The sequence below is a fragment of the Anomaloglossus baeobatrachus genome, chromosome 4 (genome assembly GCF_048569485.1).
Source record: "Anomaloglossus baeobatrachus isolate aAnoBae1 chromosome 4, aAnoBae1.hap1, whole genome shotgun sequence".
Taxonomy (NCBI): domain Eukaryota; kingdom Metazoa; phylum Chordata; class Amphibia; order Anura; family Aromobatidae; genus Anomaloglossus; species Anomaloglossus baeobatrachus.
This window is the reverse complement of record NC_134356.1, coordinates 299,967,938-299,983,655: the sequence shown is the minus strand read 5'-3', so window position 1 is coordinate 299,983,655 and position 15,718 is coordinate 299,967,938. Positions and strand designations below refer to the sequence as shown.

At 52.5% G+C, this 15,718-nt stretch overlaps 1 protein-coding gene across 4 annotated transcripts in view; it reads left to right on the top strand.

The window, feature by feature from the left end:
- Window positions 1-15,718, top strand: part of USP15 (ubiquitin specific peptidase 15) — a 174,443-nt gene that overhangs the window by 61,914 nt on the left and 96,811 nt on the right. The gene's annotated exons all lie outside the window — the stretch shown is intronic.

The following is a 15,718-nucleotide window of genomic DNA, read 5'->3' as shown; positions in this document are numbered from 1 at the left end:
CTTTAATTGAAAGTGTGTCATATGAAAAGCAAAGTTAAATGGGGAATGTTAAGGTGGCGTCCTTTCAGCCAAACTGCATTCTCTTTCTTCCACTGCCTTTTTTTGACATCCAGGAATACCCTGTAAATTGCTAAGTGCTGTGCTCCAAATTCAATGGGCTATCCCATTGGTAATGAATTGTGCGGAATTTGAACCTGCGCACCTCTGCTCCTTTCAAGAGAGACCCTGCAGAGCATGGTTCCCAGATTTCAGATCTCTGCTCTCTGGAACGATGGGGGGGCGTAGTGGTGGGACCCCTGTGATCAGTCGGTTATCCCCAATCCTGTGGTTAGAGAATAATTTTTTTTCTTCTAAATAACCCTTTAAAGTGAACCTATCAGGTGCACTATGCACCCAGAACCACGAGCAGTTCTGCGTGCATATTGCTAATGCCTGCCTAACCATCCCTGTATACACTAGCATAGATAAAAAGATCTTTAGAAAAAGTATTTCTAAAAATCTATCATATGTTAGGCTATGTGCGCACTAGGCGTTTTTGCCGCGTTTTTAGCGGCGTTTTTTACCGCGTTTTTGTGCTGAAAACGCAGTGACATTGCTTCCCCAGCAATGTCAATGGGTTTTCATAAGTGCTGTCCCCACACAGCGTTTTTTTTTAGCTGCGTTTTTGTGGTGACCACAAAAACGCAGCATGTCAATTATTTCTGCGTTTTTCACTGCGTTTTTCACTCATTGAATTCAATGAGATGTTAAAAACGCAATGAAAAACGCATATAGCCGCGTTTCTATGACTAAAAACGCAGCTATACACGCAAGGGGTGGGCACTACAGTGACGTGTACAGGAAGAGGATTCCTTCTGTTGGTAAACACAGAAGCAGGAATCCTCCCGGTACCGTCACCGCTGCGTCCACCTCCCGTCCTGTGCATGTCAGCTCCGTGCGGCGCCGTGTCTGGGCGGGAGGTGGAGGCAGCGGCGAAAACCAAAGTGAACAGTAGAAAAATAAAAAAATGTCATATACTCACCTGTCCGCAGGGTCCCGGTGCCATGCCCGCTCCCAGCTCCTCCCGGTCCCGCCGCTCTGGCTGTGTGCAGTCTCCCCGGCCGGCAGGACCTTGCTTGCAGGACCTGGCGGTGGATCACCTGATGCAGTCACCTGACGCATCAGCTGATCGTAGTCTTGCCGGCTTTTTCGCGCCCGGCCGGCTATCAGCTGATCCTGCCGTCAGGGGACTTCATCAGCTGATTACCGGCAGCTCCGGCAGCGATCGTATAGGATCAGACTCCTGTCCAATCGATCGCTCCAGGAGCTGCCGGTCATCAGCAGAGCACATAAGTGAGTATTATTTTTTTTTTTTTTTCTACTGATGCATCAGCTGATTGTATAATCGGCTTTTATACAATCAGCTGATGTGTGATGTGATTCAGGCACTTGATCCTGACACATCATCTGATCGCTCTGCCTTCCAGCAAACCGATCAGATGATATTGGATCCGGATTGGACGGCGTGGGACCCTGACCCAGGATTACTGCGGAGGGGGGTTAATTTCAATAAAGATGGAGTCACTAATTGTGTTGTGTTTTATTTCTAATAAAAATATTTTTCTGTGTGTTGTGTTTTTTTTTTTTATCATTACTAGAAATTCATGGTGGCCATGCCTAATATTGGCGTGACACCATGAATTTCGGGCTTAGGGCTAGCTGATAATATACAGCTAGCCCTAACTCCATTATTACCTGGCTAGCCACCTGGCATCAGGGCAGCTAGAAGAGTTGGATACAGCGCCAGAAGATGGCGCTTCTATGAAAGCGCCATTTTCTGGGGTGGCTGCGGACTGCAATTCGCAGTGGGGGTGCCCAGAAAGCATGGGCACCCTGCACTGTGGATTCCAATCCCCAGCTGCCTAGTTGTACCCGGCTGGACTCAAAAATTAGGCGAAGCCCACGTCATTTTTTTTTTTTTAATTATTTCATGAAATAATTAAAAAAAAAGGGCTTCTCTATATTTTTGGTTCCCAGCCGGGTACAAATAGGCAGCTGGGGGTTGGGGGCAGCCCGTACCTGCCTGCTGTACCCGGCTAGCATACAAAAATATGGCGAAGCCCATGTCATTTTTTTTTTCTTTTTGGGCAAAAAACTGCATACAGTCCTGGATGGAGGCTGCTGAGCCTTGTAGTTCTGCAGCTGCTGCCTGCTCTCCTGCATACACTAGTGAATGGAGGATGCTGAGACTTGTAGTTCTGCAGCTGCTGTCTGCTCTCCTGCATACACTAGTGAATGGAGGATGCTGAGACTTGTAGTTCTGCAGCTGCTGTCTGCTCTCCTGCATACACTAGTGAATGGAGGATGCTGAGACTTGTAGTTCTACAGCTGCTGTCTGCTCTCCTGCATACACTAGTGAATGGAGGATGCTGAGACTTGTAGTTCTGCAGCTGCTGTCTGCTCTCCTGCATACACTAGTGAATGGAGGATGCTGAGACTTGTAGTTCTGCAGCTGCTGTCTGCTCTCCTGCATACACTAGTGAATGGAGGATGCTGAGACTTGTAGTTCTGCAGCTGCTGTCTGCTCTCCTGCATACAATGAACATTTTGAAGAAGGAAATGACATCAGACCTTTTTTTTTTTTTTTTTTTCATCAACAATCTTTAATGGCATTGTGCACTGATTAAAAACGCAGTGAGCAAAAACGCAGCAAAAAACGCACCAAATCGCGGCAAAAACGCATGCGTTTTTGCCGCGTTTTTTTAGCCGCGGGTGCGTTTTTTAGACAAAAACGCACATAAAAACGCAGCGTGAAAAAAACGCCTAGTGCGCACATAGCCTTAGTGTGCGCAGGGACTAGTCGCCAGTGCGTTAGTTCCTGTTCTTATTCTGCTTTCTTAGCAGAATCACCCGTGTCCTGAATAAATGAGGGGAGGTTCCTCACAAGTGGCTGAAGTTGATTATCAAGCCACCTATTGATGTTCTCGAGGAAGTTCCCATTGCCTGAAATAATCGGGCGACCCGGAGGGGAGGAAGTGTTTTTGTGCACTTTTGGTAATAAGTACAATGTTGCAATCCTGGGTTCAGGTACAATCAAAGCCGATGCCAACTCAGGGGAGATAATACAGTCATCCTTAGCCATTTGCACAATCCGCTTGAGTTCTTCAACATATTTAATAAGGGGATTAAACATTAGTTTTTTATAACATACAGTATCCCTTAATTGGCGAAAAGCCTCTTTCTCGTATGCGGATGTGGGCCAGATGACTATATTTCCCCCCTTATCGGCAGGCTTTATTGTAACATCTGGCAACTGTTGCAACTCCTGAAGACGATTGCGTTCAGACTTGGATAGATTGTCCACCCTCATCCGGCCAGACAAATTTTCAAGATCTTTAGATACCACCTGCACAAATAAGTCAATATTTGCGCATGAAGATAATGGTAAGGATTTTTTAGAAGATGGTTTAATACAAGATGGTACCTTACCTCCCTCACCAGCTCTATGTTCAGATTCTAACTCAGATAGTATTGCTAGTGCCTCTTGTTCTTTTTCTGCGGGAAACAAAGTTCGAGAAGTATCATCAAAGAAGTACCTTTTAAAAAAAAAGGGATCTGGCAAAAATATGTAAATCTTTAATTACTGTAAACATATTGAGCCCTGCTACTGGTGAGAAGGATAAGCCTCTGGACAATAGGGACAAATCAGATTCACTAAGTATATGTGAGCTCAAATTAATCACCTTATTGTCAGTAGTGATGTTGGATCCTTTAGATTTTTTATACCAGTAGGATTGGTGTCGAGAAAAACCGCCACCGCCATATGTAGTTCCCGATCTGGTACTAGAATCAGAGGTTTCCGATACTTCGCTCAGAGAGGATATATTAGACTGAGCTGAAGGGCGTCTAGTTCCCTCCTGTGTGGCATACGGTTTACGCCAGAAGTAAACTTTATTTTCAGAGAAATCCTTCTGGTCCCGTCTAAACTTCCTCAGATGCACATCTCGAATTTGTTTAACAAGGGAGTCAACCTTCTTCGTAGCCTCAGAGTCATATTTGTCAGCCTTGTCAGGGAGACAGATAGACCGAAATGAGGTCTGTGTCTGGTCAATGATGGAATCCATCTTGGCAATATTAGAAGTGTTTAGGTCAATCAGGAGCTGCATAAGATTGAAGGAGCAACCATTGCACATATCCTCCCACTTGAATATAAAGTCTTGATCCTCAACCAGAAAGGTTGGTGTTAATCTAACCCTAAGGCCACGTGGTATTAATTTTTTATCAATATATTTAGTCAGGAGTAGCCTGCTCCACCAAAGGCGTGTGCGTTTATTTAGAAGAGTAGTAATCTCAGAAAACATGAGGTCCAAATCCGGTCCACTGCTAGTCTCATTTTCCGTTAGAACCTCCCCAAACACCTGATCCGCTTGGTTCAGCCATGAGGACTCCATGGCCTTATAGTTCATTATGAATATACCTAAATCTGTGCAGAACACAGTAAAGAGAACAAGAATAGATAATTGTATCAAGGAAGAGAGGAAGTCCAGCTCACCAAAGACTGACCTGCTGGTAATATTAAGAGTCCTGCGCACGGAATATGGCTCGGCAACCATCCAGAGTAAAAGATAAAGGAAAAGGTTTCCAGCGCCAAGGATGAAGTATAAAATCCTTTTTAATTAAATGACAAAAAGTAAAAATCCAGCAGGTACCATATGCATGTCAGAAAATTGCAGAACAACGCGTTTCGACGCTTCAGGTCTTAGTCATGTTCTCAAGAATATATATATATATAGATGTTGTTGTGTGTAGTTACCAAGTGTTTGTGTAGGGCGCTGTACATGTTCTGGGTGTTGTCTGGGTGTGGCGGGGGGTGAGAGCGGTGTTGTTTGTGTGTTGCGTTGTTTGTGGAGCGCTGTGTGTCTGTAGCGTTGTGTGTGTGTGTTGCGCGGTTTGTGTGTGTGTGTTGTGTTTTGGGGGGAGGTATGTTTTGTGCAATGTGTGTGTTGTGCGGTATGTGCGTATATTTGTGTGTGCAGCGTTGTCTGTGTGTGGGTGTCTGTGTAGGGCAGTTGTTTGTGGTTCCCAGTGTGTGTGTGTGTGTGGTGTTTTGTGCAGTGCGCGCGCGTGTGTGTGTGTGTTGGGGGGAGGTGTGCACTCCCCATCGTGCTCCATCCCCTATGCTGCGCACCCCCCATCGTGCTACATCTCCCATCCTGCGCACTCCCAAACGTGCTCCATCCGCCATGCTGCGCACTCCCAAACGTGACCCATCCGCCATGCTGCGCACTCCCAAACGTGCTCCATCCACCATGCTGCGCACTCCCAAATGTGCTCCATCCGCCATGCTGCGCACTCCCAAACGTGCTCCATCCGCCATGCTGCGCACTCCCAAACGTGCTCCATCCACCATGCTGCGCACTCCCCATCGTGCTCTATCCCCTATGCTGCGCACCCCCCATCGTGCTCCATCTCCCATGCGGCGCACTCCCAAACGTGCTCCATCCGCCATGCTGCGCACTCCCAAACGTGCTCCATCCGCCATGCTGCGCACTCCCCATCGTGCTCTATCCCCTATGCTGCGCACCCCCCATCGTGCTCCATCTCCCATGTGGCGCACTCCCAAACGTGCTCCATCCACCATGCTGCGCACTCCCAAACGTGCTCCATCCGCCATGCTGCGCACTCCCAAACGTGACCCATCCGCCATGCTGCGCACTCCCAAACGTGCTCCATCCACCATGCTGCGCACTCCCAAACGTGCTCCATCCACCATACTCCGCACTCCCCATCGTGCTCCATCCCCCATGCAGCGCACTCCCCATCGTGCTCTATCCCCTATGCTGCGCACCCCCCATCGTGCTCCATCTCCCATGCTGCGCACTCCCAAACGTGCTCCATCCGCCATGCTGCGCACTCCCAAACGTGGTCCATCCGCCATGCTGCGCACTCCCAAACGTGCTCCATCCGCCATACTCCGCACTCCCCATCGTGCTGCATCCCCCATGCTGCGCACTCCCAAACGTGCTCCATCCGCCATGCTGCGCACTCCCAAACGTGCTCCATCCGCCATGCTGCGCACTCCCAAACGTGCTCCATCCGCCATGCTGCGCACTCCCAAACGTGCTCCATCCGCCATGCTGCGCACTCCCCATCGTGCTCCATCCCCCATGCTGCGCACTCCCAAACGTGCTCCATCCGCCATGCTGCGCACTCCCAAACGTGCTCCATCCACCATGCTGCGCACTCCCAAACGTGCTCCATCCGCCATACTCCGCACTCCCCATCGTGCTCCATCCCCCATGCAGCGCACTCCCCATCGTGCTCTATCCCCTATGCTGCGCACCCCCCATTGTGCTCCATCTCCCATGCTGCGCACTCCCAAACGTGCTCCATCCGCCATGCTGCGCACTCCCAAACGTGGTCCATCCGCCATGCTGCGCACTCCCAAACGTGCTCCATCCGCCATACTCCGCACTCCCCATCGTGCTGCATCCCCCATGCTGCGCACTCCCAAACGTGCTCCATCCGCCATGCTGCGCACTCCCAAACGTGCTCCATCCGCCATGCTGCGCACTCCCAAACGTGCTCCATCCGCCATGCTGCGTACTCCCCATCGTGCTCCATCCCCCATGCTGCGCACTCCCAAACGTGCTCCATCCGCCATGCTGCGCACTCCCCATCGTGCTCCATCTCCCATGCTGCGCACTCCCAAACGTGCTCCATCCGCCATGCTGCGCACTTCAAAACGTGCTCCATCCGCCATGCTGCGCACTCCCAAACGTGCTCCATCCGCCATGCTGCGCACTCCCAAACGTGCTCCATCCGCCATACTCCGCACTCCCCATCGTGCTCCATCCCCCATGCAGCGCACTCCCCATCGTGCTCCATCCCCTATGCTGCGCACCCCCCATCGTGCTCCATCTCCCATGCTGCGCACTCCCAAACGTGGTCCATCCGCCATGCTGCGCACTCCCAAACGTGGTCCATCCGCCATGCTGCGCACTCCCAAACATGCTCCATCCGCCATACTCCGCACTCCCCATCGTGCTGCATCCCCCATGCTGCGCTGTCCCAAACGTGCTCCATCCGCCATGCTGCGCACTCCCAAACGTGCTCCATCCGCCATTCTGCGCACTCCCAAACGTGCTCCATCCGCCATGCTGCGCACTCCCAAACGTGCTCCATCCGCCATGCTGCGCACTCCCAAACGTGCTCCATCCGCCATGCTGCGCACTCCCAAACGTGCTCCATCCGCCATGCTGCGCACTCCCAAACGTGCTCCATCCGCCATGCTGCGCACTCCCAAACGTGCTCCATCCGCCATGCTGCGCCAGCATCAGCCTCTCTACCCGCAGCATCAGCCTCTCTGCCCGCAGCATCAGCCTCTCTCTTCCCAGCATCAGCCTCTCTCTTCCCAGCATCAGCCTCTGTGTCCCCAGCATCAGCCTCTGTGTCCCCAGCATCAGCCTCTGTGTCCCCAGCATCAGCCTCTCTGTCCCCAGCATCAGCCTCTCTGTCCCCAGCATCAGCCTCTCTGTCCCCAGCATCAGCCTCTCTCATCCCAGCATCAGCCTCTCTCCTCCCAGCATCAGCCTCTCTGTCCCCAGCATCATCCTCTCTCATCCCAGCATCCGCCTCTGTCCCCAGCATCAGCCTCTCTGTCCCCAGCATCAGCCTCTCTGTCCCCAGCATCAGCCTCTCTGTCCCCAGCATCAGCCTCTCTGTCCCCAGCATCAGCCTCTCTGTCCCCAGCATCAGCCTCTCTGTCCCCAGCATCAGCCTCTCTGTCCCCAGCATCAGCCTCTCTGTCCCCAGCATCAGCCTCTCTGTCCCCAGCATCAGCCTCTCTGTCCCCAGCATCAGCCTCTCTGTCCCCAGCATCAGCCTCTCTGTCCCCAGCATCCGCCTCTCTCATCCCAGCATCAGCCTCTCTGTCCCCAGCATCAGCCTCTCTGTCCCCAGCATCAGCCTCTCTGTCCCCAGCATCAGCCTCTCTGTCCCCAGCATCAGCCTCTCTGTCCCCAGCATCAGCCTCTCTCATCCCAGCATCAGCCTCTCTCCTCCCAGCATCAGCCTCTCTGTCCCCAGCATCATCCTCTCTCATCCCAGCATCCGCCTCTGTCCCCAGCATCAGCCTCTCTGTCCCCAGCATCAGCCTCTCTGTCCCCAGCATCAGCCTCTCTGTCCCCAGCATCAGCCTCTCTGTCCCCAGCATCAGCCTCTCTGTCCCCAGCATCAGCCTCTCTGTCCCCAGCATCAGCCTCTCTGTCCCCAGCATCAGCCTCTCTGTCCCCAGCATCAGCCTCTCTGTCCCCAGCATCAGCCTCTCTGTCCCCAGCATCAGCCTCTCTGTCCCCAGCATCCGCCTCTCTCATCCCAGCATCAGCCTCTCTGTCCCCAGCATCAGCCTCTCCATCCCAGCCTTCCCCAGGATCAGCCTCTCTCCTCCCAGCCTCCTCCAGCACGCCATGCTCCTCTGCCGACACTCACACACCTGATCGCATACACTCACACACACCCACACACACACGATCGCATACACTCACGCACACACACATTGACGATATTGCACATACGCGCTCATACTCACAACATCCGGAGATACCACATGCTTTTGGCCATGTGATCCTCCGACAGGTCCTGGAAGGTCACAACAGCACAGTATCGAGGCCGAGAAGCAAGCGATATCGCCGGATGCTGTGAGTGTGTGGATGCGATGTGATGTATGTGTGAGGTGTGTGTGAGAGTGAGTGTGAGCCGGTGTACACTGTTAACTATGATACACATCGGGTAACCAAGGGACCTTAGTTACCCGATGTGTATAATGGTTAACAGCGTTCACGGGCTCCGTGAAGGTCCCAGCATCGCAAGGTTATGTCTGGCGCTGCTGGGATCGTGACGGAGCCAGTGTAGAAGCAAGCGATATCCCAGGATGTTGTGAGTGTGTGGATGTGATGTGTGAGGTGTGTGTGAGAGTGAGTGTGATCTGATGTGTGTGTGTGTGTACTCACCTGGGAGTCGGAGCTACGTGTCAGTTGGGCAAGAGCGAGCGTGCATTGCGTGAGGGGGGCGGGGCCTGCAGAGAGCCGGGGCGAGAGGCCAATCCGTGGGGGGGGGGGCGGGGCCATGGCGAGCCCAGCGGCCAATCAGCTTTGTGTCACCGTAAGGACACAATTTTGGAGCATGACAGACAGACAGACCGACAGACAGACAGAATAAGGCAATTATATATATATATATATATATATATATATATATATAATTATATATATATATACACACTCCCTCATACTGCGGCCAATGTGTGCTTCACACGGCGGCAGTGAAAAACACCACAAACACCATGTGCACAGGTGTCCGTGCCACTGCAAAAACCACAGCACACAGACCACGGCATATAATTAGTACAAGAGTGGATAAATTACTCTATACATGTAAACATACTCTCACGCTGGGGTCAATGTGTATAATAATAGCAGTGGTGAAAGCAGCAGCACAAACACACCTCGCAAACTAATTATAAGTGTTTCTACACATGTATATATACTCTCACATTGAGATCAATGTGTATTCCACGTAACAGTGATGAATGAAAAAAAACACATAAATATATGTATATATCCGTGTTGATAGACAATGCCGCAGCAAAAAGACACAATGGCCGTAATCTACAATATAGTGAGGGCAATAGACCCAAATGTATATATATATATACTCACACACTGCGGCCAATGTGTGTTTCACGCAGCAGCAATGAGAGCCACCAAAAACACCATATATACAGGTGTCAGTGCCAATGATGAAAGTGGATACCGCAAAAATTACAGCACACAGACCACAGCAAACAAGTAAAACGAGAGTAGATGAAATAATTCCATACACCTAGAAATACTCTCACACTGGGGTCAATGTGTATTATTATAGCAGCGGTGAGGGCGACAGCACTGACACACCACACGTACTACTAGTTGGCGACTACCACCATATCAACACAGTATAATGAAAGCATACGGTGAAAAAAGGCATATAACCACAGTGTGGGGCACTAAGCACTAACTGGACCAACCATTATACAATGTAACATTACCTAAGATATACAGGTTGCGGAGGGAATGCGCCCGATGCGCATTTCGGAGTGTACCTTCGTCAGGGGGCGTGACCGGAAACAACGGGGGTGCCATTAAAATAGGCCTTCATCCCCCAGCTGATTGGGCAGACAGCCGGATGCATCCGCCGCCGGCCAACCGGAAGTCCCGCCTCACAGACACGTCATGGCCACACAGAACGCCGGGTAATTGAACCCGGCGTCCCCGTCGCCATAGAGACGCACCTGCGAGAACAAGGAAATCCAGGCAAGCGGCGCATGCGTCAACCACCCAGCCAGGAGGGGGATGACAATTAGAAATTAGGAGTTGCTATGCAAGCAAGTAGACATAGGAGGGATCCCTGCACGATAGCCACAACATAATATGGACATATACATTAATCTCATAAAGATGGGAATATAACAAACAATAAGAAGAGAAATAATTAATGTACGTAATGAGACATACAGTTAGGTCCAGAAATATTTGGACAGTGACACAATTTTCGCGAGTTGGGATCTGCATGCCACCACATTGGATTTGAAATGAAACCTCTACAACAGAATTCAAGTGCAGATTGTAACGTTTAATTTGAAGGTTTGAACAAAAGTATCTGATAGAAATTGTAGGAATTGTACACATTTCTTTACAAACACTCCACATTTTAGGAGGTCAAAAGTTATTGGACAAGGGACTCTAAGGGCTGCAATTAACTCTGAAGGCGTCTCCCTCGTTAACCTGTAATCAATGAAGTAGTTAAAAGGTCTGGGGTTGATTACAGGTGTGTGGTTTTGCATTTGGAAGCTGTTGCTGTGACCAGACAACATGCGGTCTAAGGAACTCTCAATTGAGGTGAAGCAGAACATCCTGAGGCTGAAAAAAAAGAAAAAATCCATCAGAGAGATAGCAGACATGCTTGGAGTAGCAAAATCAACAGTCGGGTACATTCTGAGAAAAAAGGAATTGACTGGTGAGCTTGGGAACTCAAAATGGCCTGGGCGTCCACGGATGACAACAGTGGTGGATGATCGCCGCATACTTTCTTTGGTGAAGAAGAACCCGTTCACAACATCAACTGAAGTCCAGAACACTCTCAGTGAAGTAGGTGTATCTGTCTCTAAGTCAACAGTAAAGAGAAGACTCCATGAAAGTAAATACAAAGGGTTCACATCTAGATGCAAACCATTCATCAATTCCAAAAATAGACAGGCCAGAGTTAAATTTGCTGAAAAACAACTCATGAAGCCAGCTCAGTTCTGGAAAAGTATTCTATGGACAGATGAGACAAAGATCAACCTGTACCAGAATGATGGGAAGAAAAAAGTTTGCAGAAGAAAGGGAACGGCACATGATCCAAGGCACACCACATCCTCTGTAAAACATGGTGGAGGCAACGTGATGGCATGGGCATGCATGGCTTTCAATGGCACTGGGTCACTTGTATTTATTGATGACATAACAGCAGACAAGAGTAGCCGGATGAATTCTGAAGTGTACCGGGATATACTTTCAGCCCAGATTCAGCCAAATGCCGCAAAGTTGATCGGACGGCGCTTCATAGTACAGATGGACAATGACCTCAAGCATACAGCCAAAGCTACCCAGGAGTTTATGAGTGCAAAAAAGTGGAACATTCTGCAATGGTCAAGTCAATCACCAGATCTTAACCCAATTGAGCATGCATTTCACTTGCTCAAATCCAGACTTAAGACGGAAAGACCCACAAAGAAGCAAGACCTGAAGGCTGCAGCTGTAAAGGCCTGGCAAAGCATTAAGAAGGAGGAAACCCAGCGTTTGGTGATGTCCATGGGTTCCAGACTTAAGGCAGTGATTGCCTCCAAAGGATTCGCAAGAAAATATTGAAAATAAAAATATTTTGTTTGGGTTTGGTTTATTTGTCCAATTACTTTTGACCTCCTAAAATGTGGAGTGTTTGTAAAGAAATGTGTACAATTCCTACAATTTCTATCACATATTTTTGTTCAAACCTTCAAATTAAACGTTACAATCTGCACTTGAATTCTGTTGTAGAGGTTTCATTTCAAATCCAATGTGGTGGCATGCAGAGCCCAACTCGCGAAAATTGTGTCACTGTCCAAATATTTTTGGACCTAACTGTACATATCAAGATCACAACTCAAATTAAATAGTACTCGTACAACAGCAAATGCACAGATTACATATATGCACGTATTGTATAAACTTATACAGGTATGTATGTACCATAATTGAAGGGCAAGGTTAGTACTATAAATAATAAAGGAAAATTACCAAGAGTACTCTCTGGATTGAGCACCGGCGGGGTGCAGAGCCCTAGTTCAGGAAGACGCTTCAAGCTCACCTGATAAAGCTGTCCGATGAGGGAATCATCAGGGTTCCTCACCAACGTTAGTGTCCGGGGCACAGAAACAAAGAGGGAACCCAGGAACTGGGAGAAAGGTCCAACCCAAGAGAGGTTCAAGCTGCTTGCCATACGGGCCAGGACTGTGACAACAGGAGGGGACCCCAGAATGCTTCAGGCCACGAGGACCCACCGACTACAGACAGGTGCATGGAAGTAAAGTTCACCAGGTCACAACACCGGCACTGAGATCAAGGGAATACCGGATTACCTGAGGCCCAGATTGGTAGAGACCAGCACCAGCCGGGTTGCAGCTACTCAAAACTAGTGAGTAAAGCACAAGTTAAACCGCAGCCCCTGTGTTGTGGGAATTCTTCCTACACCTCTGCATCAGCAACTTCCACCATACTACAACCACCATCATTCTCCCCTGGGGCTTAGCTCTACTTGCGGAGAGCCATAACACCCAAGCTGCTTAATGCCACCAGACCCGGCAGTGAGAGACTTTGCAGCGGCGGCATTCCCCACATAGCCACATACCACAAGTGGCGTCACGAACAACATTTTATTTATTCTTATTTCCCTTTTTATCTTTATTCCCCTTTTTTAAGCGACCCCCAGGGTCATGGAACCGGGCACCGGCCACCCCCGTGACATGTCCCTGTGACTCAAGACCCAGGACTGAGTACCCCAAGGCCCTGGGGTGCGTCACTAACATGCTAAGAGGGCAGAATGAGCGCAGGAACTAACACCCTTACGACTAGCCCCTGTGCTCCTTAGCATATCAGAAAGGATCTTTAGCAATACTTTTTGTAAAGATCTCTTTATCTATGCTGGTGTATACAGGGACGGTTAGTCAGGGATTAGCAATACGCACCCAGACCTGCTCGTGATTCTCACTGCATATTGCACCTGACAGGTTCCCTGTAAGCAAATTATCCCTCAAGCAAGAGTTCAGCTTTCCCCTTTCAGCATTAGTTGTTATGATTGCACCTACACATGGTGCATAATAGTCCTGATAGAAGTTGTAGCAGGTGGGCTTACTATTTAGGGGCATCCACAGTGAGAAAGTGTGGCGTGTGCACCTACAATGTAACTCAGTGATATGCTCGTTACCTTAATCTTCAGTTTTATACATATTACTATAGTACTCTCTTTTCTGTCTACTAAAGCGTACCTTCAACCAAAAAAGCACTTCTAAATACTTATGTATCGTAACATACACCTCCGGTCCCAGAGGTACCTTGTGTCACCCATATTAATCTCCATATTGGGTGCAAGGGGACTGCATATACCTTACTCCTCTACGTTACCGGCACGTAGTTTGATTTTCATTGTGAAAATAGAAAATAAATAATGTGAAAGTTGCAGACTATTGTGGCATGCTGGGACTTGTAGCCTGACTACAGCTGGATAGAGCCCCAGGTCTGAGACCAACATAACAACTAGAATGTATGTCATCAGGAGACAGGCCTGTGCAGGTAGTAGAGCCGAATATGACTGAGTATTCTGTATGAGGCAGTGTCCTCAATCATACCTCCCAACTTTTAAATAAGGAAAAGAGGGACAAAGTTTGCGGCGCGCGTAGCGCGCCGCGGCAAAATTTTAGGCCACGCCCCCTAACCACACCCATTTCACAGTCACGCCCATATCCACTCCCCATCCACACCCATTCAGCACAAACACGCAGGCAGCCGGCGGGCCTCCAGCACGGACACGCAGGCAGCCGGCGGGCCTCCAGCACGGACACGCAGGCAGCCGGCGGGCCTCCAGCACGGACACGCAGGCAGCCGGCGGGCCTCCAGCACGGACACGCAGGCAGCCGGCGGGCCTCCAGCACGGACACGCAGGCAGCCGGCGGGCCTCCAGCACGGACACGCAGGCAGCCGGCGGGCCTCCAGCACGGACACGCAGGCAGCCGGCGGGCCTCCAGCACGGACACGCAGGCAGCCGGCGGGCCTCCAGCACGGACACGCAGGCAGCCGGCGGGCCTCCAGCACGGACACGCAGGCAGCCGGCGGGCCTCCAGCACGGACACGCAGGCAGCCGGCGGGCCTCCAGCACGGACACGCAGGCAGCCGGCGGGCCTCCAGCACGGACACGCAGGCAGCCGGCGGGCCTCCAGCACGGACACGCAGGCAGCCGGCGGGCCTCCAGCACGGACACGCAGGCAGCCGGCGGGCCTCCAGCACGGACACGCAGGCAGCCGGCGGGCCTCCAGCACGGACACGCAGGCAGCCGGCGGGCCTCCAGCACGGACACGCAGGCAGCCGGCGGGCCTCCAGCACGGACACGCAGGCAGCCGGCGGGCCTCCAGCACGGACACGCAGGCAGCCGGCGGGCCTCCAGCACGGACACGCAGGCAGCCGGCGGGCCTCCAGCACGGACACGCAGGCAGCCGGCGGGCCTCCAGCACGGACACGCAGGCAGCCGGCGGGCCTCCAGCACGGACACGCAGGCAGCCGGCGGGCCTCCAGCACGGACACGCAGGCAGCCGGCGGGCCTCCAGCACGGACACGCAGGCAGCCGGCGGGCCTCCAGCACGGACACGCAGGCAGCCGGCGGGCCTCCAGCACGGACACGCAGGCAGCCGGCGGGCCTCCAGCACGGACACGCAGGCAGCCGGCGGGCCTCCAGCACGGACACGCAGGCAGCCGGCGGGCCTCCAGCACGGACACGCAGGCAGCCGGCGGGCCTCCAGCACGGACACGCAGGCAGCCGGCGGGCCTCCAGCACGGACACGCAGGCAGCCGGCGGGCCTCCAGCACGGACACGCAGGCAGCCGGCGGGCCTCCAGCACGGACACGCAGGCAGCCGGCGGGCCTCCAGCACGGACACGCAGGCAGCCGGCGGGCCTCCAGCACGGACACGCAGGCAGCCGGCGGGCCTCCAGCACGGACACGCAGGCAGCCGGCGGGCCTCCAGCACGGACACGCAGGCAGCCGGCGGGCCTCCAGCACGGACACGCAGGCAGCCGGCGGGCCTCCAGCACGGACACGCAGGCAGCCGGCGGGCCTCCAGCACGGACACGCAGGCAGCCGGCGGGCCTCCAGCACGGACACGCAGGCAGCCGGCGGGCCTCCAGCACGGACACGCAGGCAGCCGGCGGGCCTCCAGCACGGACACGCAGGCAGCCGGCGGGCCTCCAGCACGGACACGCAGGCAGCCGGCGGGCCTCCAGCACGGACACGCAGGCAGCCGGCGGGCCTCCAGCACGGACACGCAGGCAGCCGGCGGGCCTCCAGCACGGACACGCAGGCAGCCGGCGGGCCTCCAGCACGGACACGCAGGCAGCCACAGTGAGGCGGCCGGT